This window comes from Megascapheus bottae, chromosome 2 (assembly GCF_031878675.1).
Source record: "Megascapheus bottae isolate mThoBot1 chromosome 2, mThoBot2.hap1, whole genome shotgun sequence".
Lineage (NCBI taxonomy): Eukaryota > Metazoa > Chordata > Mammalia > Rodentia > Geomyidae > Megascapheus > Megascapheus bottae.
Window position 1 is genome coordinate 72257787 of NC_143510.1, and position 8066 is coordinate 72265852.

Below are 8066 nucleotides of genomic sequence, written 5' to 3' on the forward strand. Positions count from 1 at the left end.
TCACTATTATTAACATGGTACTATTGCATCATACTGTGCAATAGGTCTCTTTATTCCTTCTCAAGAGTTTGTGTTCTTTGGTCAAGATCTCATCTACCAGTCACTGCTGCCACATGACTACATCCGGTATGTAGTACTTCCACTCTTTGTACCTACCAGCTATTTAGGGTATCAGTTTTATTTATTTAGTTAGTTAGTTAGTTTTGCTTTGCTTTGTCAGTTGTAGGTCTTGAATTTGGACGCTGTCCCTGAGCTTTTCAGCTCAAGGCTACCCCTATACCCCCTACACCGCTTGGGCCATTTCCGGTTTTCTGGTGATTAATTGGAGATAAGGGTCTCACAGAATTTGTTTCCGGGCTGCTTTTGAACCACGATCCTCAGATCTCAGCCTCCTGAATAGCTAGGATTACAGGTATGAACCACCCCTGCAGGCTGTGTATCATTTTTAATCAAATATTCAGGTACTAACGACAAGGTAGACTTACAATTTTGCAGTCCCTCACATGCTTTACAAAGCTGTTTGTTCACACACAGTGAATATAAATATTAGCAATTTTGTTCTTGATTCACATGAAGAAACGTTGTCTAAGTGAAAAGGAAAATGATATATATTTACCCTCTTCAAATACATAATGCACAGTACTTTGTTAGTAAAAGCTTAACACTTTTCATGGAAATCATTTGAAATCACACAGTTAAAAATAGAGGACACTTCTTTTTTAATTTTCAAGATTTTTTAGAATTTAGAAGAGTGAGTAAATTCTTTAAAAACTTAGTGTAGACTGGATGTGAAGTAAATTATATATAAGTGTTATATATAACATTTAATATATACTATAATTATGTATTAAGTTGTATAAATTAATAAATATATAAATCATAATGTATTATAATGATGTTGTACATCATTTTATTTATAATGTGATTAACATTTAAAGCTCAAGTCTAGTACACTTTGGAATTCTAGTAGGAAATCTCCAATTTGACTCTTTCTTGAAATTTTATTTTGAATATTATATTAAGCATCACTTAGAATTTTTGAATTCTTGTAATTAGCAAACACAAATGAAGTTTTCCTATGTGTATAAGAGACCATGGAAAGTTATCAGCTTATTCACCTTAAAACCCTAATATTTTCCTGACTGGTGTTTCCCATTTTGTTTCCATTATTATCTACATTATTGTGTTGCAGACTCCTGATTCCAGCAGGTTATTTCAACAGTATTGCTTGAGTTTCATTTCATTTATACTACTCATAAATAATAACAGCAATTTGGAGGTATTTACTACACAAATACCTATACTTCTACATGTTTTCATGTATATATATTGTAATGATTCTTACATAGAGCTGTATTCTGAGAAACTATGATTAACTTACGTAATGACTGAGAAACAGCGTTGCCCTTGGAAATTGGCAAATAATCATACATCTCACCTGAAGCCATATTTCTCTTCATTTTATAGCCAGTATTGTTTTTTATAGATATGATAATCATCTTCCATAGTCATGCTGAGTGACTTTTGCTTTTTGTTATTTGTTTTATTTAACCTCCTTTTCTTCTTTGTGAATTGGATCCAGTAAGTAATAATGCAGTAAATTTAATGAAAATTCCCCACTGAGACTGGATTTAAAAACTTTGTGACTTTCTAGCTATCATTTCTCATCTTCTTGCATCCTCTTAGCTACCTGATGAAGGAATTCACCTGACACATAATTAATTTTAGTCTCTACTAAATTAAATTGAGAAGCCAGAGGAATTGAGAATATCTTTACCACAGGATGTGAGCTGAAACTGCCAACAACCAACCTAGAGAACTTGAAAGAAGATTCTTTTCCAGTCAAAGAGCAACATGATTCATTCATCCCCTCTTGATATGCTGATTGTAGCATTTGAGAACTTCTACCTGCAGAACCTAGCTACACCATGATCAGATTTCTAAAATACACAAATATAAATAAAATCTTGGCTATTTTTATTTGTTTGTTTGTTTGCTGCTATATTTTGCTTGGTCTTTGTACAATGGATAATTATTAAATACGAACCTTCTGGAATTTAAGTTTGAATTGTCTTTCAACTCTGTCTCAAATGTCTATGCGCTGTTTAGCTATTCCACATAGGGATTCTTTTTTTTCTTTTTTTTATATTTTTTATTGTAATTAATAAAAGAGTTACATGATATTTGCCATATAGAAGGTGCATTAATTCACATACATTGATACCCTTTCACGTGTTGTGGTACACTTTACCCATCCCCACCCTCCACCCCGTCTTGGTTTTCCCCCCTTCCCTATCAAATTTCAAATAACCACATACAAATAAATCAGTATATCAGATAACAAAGTGAGGTACTGTAACAATATGAGATACCCAAGGGACAGCAAAGGAGATGAGAGATAACATAGTACATTAAGGACAACAATCATTCGTTATATGGCTTTTGTTTCAATATCCTGGAGGTCCTTTCAATTAGCTTCATACCATATGGCCTTATGTATCAAGGTTTTACTCTATTGCAGATCTCTGCTAGTAGAGCCCAAGGTTTCTACTGATTATGATGAATGAGGGAAACCATTGAGCCTAAGTACTTTTGAGTCTGGCTTACTTCACTTAATATGATTTTTTCTAAGTCTTTCCATTTCCTAACAAATGGGTCTATGTCGTTTTTTCTGACAGCAGGATAGAATTCCATTGTGTACAAATACCACAACTTGTTGATCCACTCATCAAGTGAGGGACATCTAGGTAGGTTCCATATCTTTGCTATGGTGAATAATCCTGCAATGAACATTGTTGTACTAGTGGATTTAGTATGCCCTAGATTCTGGATGGTTGGGTAAATGCCAAGTAGTAGAATTGCTGGGTCACAGGGGAGCTCTATGTTTAGCCTTTTGAGGCACTGCCATACTGCTTTCCATAGTGGCTGAATGAGTTTACACTCCCACCAACAGTGTAGTAGTGATCCCTCCTGGCCACATCCCCTCCAGAATCTCTTGTTATTAGTTTTCTGGATCCTGCCATTCTAACTGGAGTGAGGTGGAATCTTAGAGCTGTTTTGATTTGCATTTCTTTTATGACCAGAGATGTTGAGCATTTCTTCATGTGTCTATAGGCCATTTTTGTTTCTTCTTCAGAGAAGACTCTCTTTAAGTCTTTGGCCCATTTTTTAATGGGATGGTTGTTACTCTGGAGATTAGTTTTGGAGTGATTCAATTTTTTGAGCTGTGGATATATTTTAGGTATGAGGTCTTTGTCTGTTGTATGGTTGGTGAAGATCTTTTCCCACTCTGTAGGCTTCCTACTTAGTTTACTAGCTATGTCCTTTGCCATACAAAAGCTCTGCAGTTTGATGCAGTCCCACTTATCCATCCTTTCTCTGATTTGTTGTGATTCTTGGTCCTTATTAAGAAAGTTTCGACCTGTGCCAAGGAGGTCTAGGGTATCTCCTATTCCTTCTTGTAAAGTTTTCAGAGTGTTGGCTTTTACCTCGAGGTCTTTGATCCATTTGGAGTTAATTCTAGTACAGGGTGACAAAGAAGGATCCAACTTTAGTTTTCTGCAGGTGCTTAACCAGTTCTGCCAGCACCACTTGTTGAAGAGGCTGTCTTTCTTCCATTCTATTTTTTTGGCTCCCTTGTCAAAGATTAGGTGGCCATAGGTCTGTGGTTTAATATCTGGGTCCTCAGTTCTGTTCCATTGGTCTTCAGGCCTGTTCTTGTGCCAGTACCAAGCTGTTTTGATAATTATAGCTCTGTAATAGAGTCTAAAGTTTGCTATTGAAATTCCTCCTGCACTGTTCTTTCTGCTAAGAAGTGTTTTTGCTACATGGGGTCTTTTATTATTCCATATGAAATTTTGGATTGCCTCTTCTATTTCTTTAAAGAATGACATTGGGATATTGATGGGTATTGCATTGAATTTGTAGATAGCCCTTGGCAAGATTGTCATTTTCACAATGTTGATTCTTCCAATCCAGGAGCATGGGAGGTTTTTCCATTTCCTCAGTTCTGCTTTAATTTCCTTTTTCAGGGTTTTAAAGTTTTCATCAAAAAGTTCCTTTACATTCTTAGTTAAGGTAATTCCTAGGTACTTTATTTTCTTTGAGGCTTTTGCAAAAGGAGTTGCTTTTCTGATTGTTGCCTCATTCCTCTCACTGTTGGCGTAGAGGAAGGCAGTTGATTTTTGAGGGTTAATTTCATACCCTGCTACCCTTCCAAAGTTTTGAATCAGCTCAAGGAGCTTGGGAGTAGAGTCTATAGGATTCTTTAAATTCAGGATCATGTCATCTGCAAAGAGGGAGAGTTTTACTTCCTCTTTCCCTATTTGGATCCCCTTTATGCTTGCTTCTTGCCTTATTCCACTGGCTAAGAATTCTAAAGAGGAGTGGAGAGAGTGGGCATCCTTGTCTCTTTCCTGATTTTAGAGGGAATGGCTTTAGCTTTTCGCCATTAAGTATAATACTAGCTGTGGGTTTGTCATACACAGGCTTTATTATAATGAGGAATGTTCCATGGATTCCTAGTTTCTTGAGCTTTTAACGTAAAGGGGTGTTGGTTCTTGTCAATTTCCTTTTCTGCATCTATTGAGACAATCATGTGATTTTTGCCCCTGCTCCTCTTGATGTGTTGAATTATATTAATTGATTTACGTATGTTGAACCTGCTTTGCCTTCCTGTGATGAAACCTGTTTGATCATAGTGTATAATTTTTTTGATGAGTTCTTTTAGACATTTGGCCAGTTAGAAGATGAATATAATGGACATAAGATAAAAGTATCAACCAGAAACTACTTGATTGGTTATGTCTCGTAACATAATAATCCTTTTAGATTATTATCACTCCTCTTCTCTGTGGACTTAAACTAATTGGCTCAACTTTGGAAGGAAAGATCATGAATAGGTAACTAAATTATTTGCCTTGAAGCCTGTGTACTTACCTCTGTACTTTGTTGAAACAATTGTCATTTCAGTGGATGAAGGACCAAGATCCCTGAATGACTTTCCTCTTAGGCTCAGAGATGTGGAACCATTACAGCAACAGGAGTCTGCTGAACTTTAGAATGTGCCATCTTATATTAGAAGACAGGTCTTTCTTATGCACTTGGCCTCTAGAAGCCTACTCTTGGTTATGTCTCAGACCTTCAGATTCTGAGGTGCAAACATGACATATTCTTACTCAGTTGCAACAAGGTACCTGAAAATGTCTAGGTGAGGGAACTCTGAGGCAGCAAATGAAAGAGAAATTCTTCAAGTACAGAACTCACTCAGGTCCAGATGCTGAACTTCCAATAGGAAAACTCCAGTTTTGACTCCAGTTTGAATTTCCATTCTACATCTTAAATTTAGTGTGACTCAAAGGTTTGTTGACTTATTGGTTCTTTGTAAGTCAAACTAAGTGAATTCTTTGACCATTGTTTTGTAAATAGGAGAAATCAGAGCAAAAGAGACTATCTAGGATGCATCTTTGATCAGTTTGATAGATGAATTTTAAATTTCATCAGTTCTATTCATCGAAATGTTGCTCTTTTTTCTTTTTTTATTGTAATTAGTAAAAGGGTTATGTGGTGTTTGCCAGATAGAAGGTGCATTAATTCACATACATTGATACCCTTTCACATGTCTTGGTACCCATTACCCTCCCCCCCATATCCCTACCCATCTTGGTTTTCCCCCCTTCCCTATCAAATTTCAAATAACCAAATACAAATAAATTCAATATATCAAGTAACAAAGTGAGATACTATAACAATATGAGATAACCAAGGGACAGCAAAGGAGATGAGAGACAACATAGTACATTAAGGACAACAATCATTAGTTATATGGCTTTTGTTTCAATATCCTGGAGGTCCTTTAAATTAGCTTCATACTATATGGCGTTATGTATCAAGATTTTGCTCTATTGCAGATCTCTGCTAGTAGAGCCCAAGGTTTCTACTGATTATGACGAATGAGGGGAACCATTGAGCCTAAGTTTCTTTGAGTCTGGCTTACTTCACTTAATATGATTTTTTCTAAGTCTTTCCATTTCCTAACAAATGGGGCGATGTCATTCTTTCTGACAGCAGCATAGAATTCCATTGTGTACAAATACTGCAACTTGTTGATCCACTCATCAAGTGAGGGACATCTAGGTTGGTTCCATATCTTTGCTATGGTGAATAGTGCTGCAATGAACATTGTTGTGCTAGTGGATTTAGTATGCCCTTGTTTCTGGATGGTTGGGTAAATGTTGCTTTTACAACCTCAGAGAAACATTGCAATTATTAGGCAAGTGATATATGTCAATTATTCTAGTAAAATCCTTACCACCTTGACAAGGGAATATAAGATACTCAGTACTGTGCATTTTTTCTGGGCTCTAAAATGAGGTAAAAAGTGATGTGTATGTAGATTCCATTGAAGATTCCCCCAATGGTTATCTGTACCACTCCTGTACACTCAGTTCCCGTAGTCTTGTTCATTAGAAACAACTCCTGTTCTTAAAGGTCTTAGTTCTTTTACTGAGATTCTCTTCATCCTAATTATTTGGAAATATCTCTTTGCATTAATTTTAAAGAATCATGTGACTATTCTTTAAAAAAATGCTAACTGATTCTCATCTTATCATCCTCTGACCCTGCATTCTAATTTACCCTACTGTAAGTCAATTACACACTGACAGATTTGTATAGCAATGATTGCAGTCTAGTTTATTCTTTATCTTTCTCCCTAGAGAATAGTGTTTTGTTCTTTGTGGTATGAGTTTTGAAGCTGGAACCTGTGTCTGCTAAGCAAGGGCTGTACCACTGAACTAACTCTAAAATCCACAACTGAAAACTTAACATTGAAGAGTAATGTCTGCACCTTTATATTTCTAAATATTCCAAAAAAGTGTCTAGCCTGTAAATGTGTATAACATCACTGAAAAATAGATACTAGCAAAAATAAACAGATTACATTCATCCGTAAAGAAGGACTAAAGTACGTCTTTTTTTCTAACTGAACCCATATACTCCCAGCTCCAAAACTGACACTCAGTAAGCAGGACTCTTCAAACTTATGAACTGTGGTTAGAAAAGGCAAAATAATAATTGTAATTAAATATATAAACAATTTGGTAGAATTTAAATAAAGAAGATTAAAGTAATTTTATCAATCAGCAAACAAGCTGTAAGAAAGGAACAAAACCCACTGTAATTAATGAAGTATAGGATTTAAGATATTATAGTTTGTGAATGAGAAAGAAGATACCAAAGTCAACAGGATCCTAACAACATCTGAAGAAACAAAAGGGACTTCACAATTCAGCTGTCAAAGTACAAAGCTAAAGAGGATAACAGACAGGGAATATAGCTTTTGCTGCCAGGTGAAATATTCTTCCTTCTCATAGCTATTGTAAAAAGAAGTATTTATCTCTTCATAGGAACTGTGTCTAATATAATTGACAACCAGAATGTCAAGTTCATTGTTTTGGATGACATTTCATTTTAGACAGAGCATTTTGTCTACATCTAAGCCAAACTAATCAAAGGCAATTTCAGCCTTTCCTCTCCCAAATTATTCAGAATGTGAAAAAGTATAATACTTAATAAATGCAGGTTCTGTGAGAGATAAGCACAACTTATTTCATTGTGAAACTACAGAAATATGATGTTCTGAAAAGATATTTTATCTAAAATTGTAGAATCAATAAAATTAAAATGAACTAATGATTAAAGTTAAAAATTGCTGGTTTTCCCAGTAAACTTTCATTTTGTATTCTTTGAGTATGTACACAAAGAAATTTCAGATAAGTAGGCTTTCAATATGAAAATGAAAATTTAAAAACCACTTAAAGGACAATTTTATTATGATTATTCTGATATTCCTTTGTCACCTTCAAGGGAAAAAACATGGCAAGGGTCTATAGACATGTCACTTTAAAAATAAGTAAACTAGTAAAAAAAATAATGAAAGAAATCTCACCAAATAACTTGGGAACTAAAAAAGTAGGAAAGCAACAATAAAAATTCTCTGGGAGACAAATACATATGATGTTTCACTAAAGTTAAAGAAAAATATAATTCAACAAAAATCTCTGAGG